A 243-nucleotide genomic window follows, 5' to 3' on the forward strand; every position below is an offset into this window, starting at 1 on the left:
GCCCCACTTTAACGAGAGTTACTTAAATAAAATAAATGTAGTGGAGGGGAGGGGAGGGGAGAAAGTGTCACCCTTCTTCCTCCATCTTACATCCTTCATATTGCTACAGCAGTAGTGGTAATGTTTAGTGTAAGGATCAGGGGTAGGCTACAGAAAAAAAAGAAAATTAATGGAAGTCATTACATAGTCCTAATAAGGATAGAAATGCAAACCTGTGTATGTGTACATGTGTATATTATGTAT

This window comes from Nematolebias whitei, chromosome 12 (assembly GCF_014905685.2).
Source record: "Nematolebias whitei isolate Nwh7 chromosome 12, NemWhi1, whole genome shotgun sequence".
NCBI classification, from domain to species: Eukaryota; Metazoa; Chordata; class Actinopteri; order Cyprinodontiformes; family Rivulidae; genus Nematolebias; species Nematolebias whitei.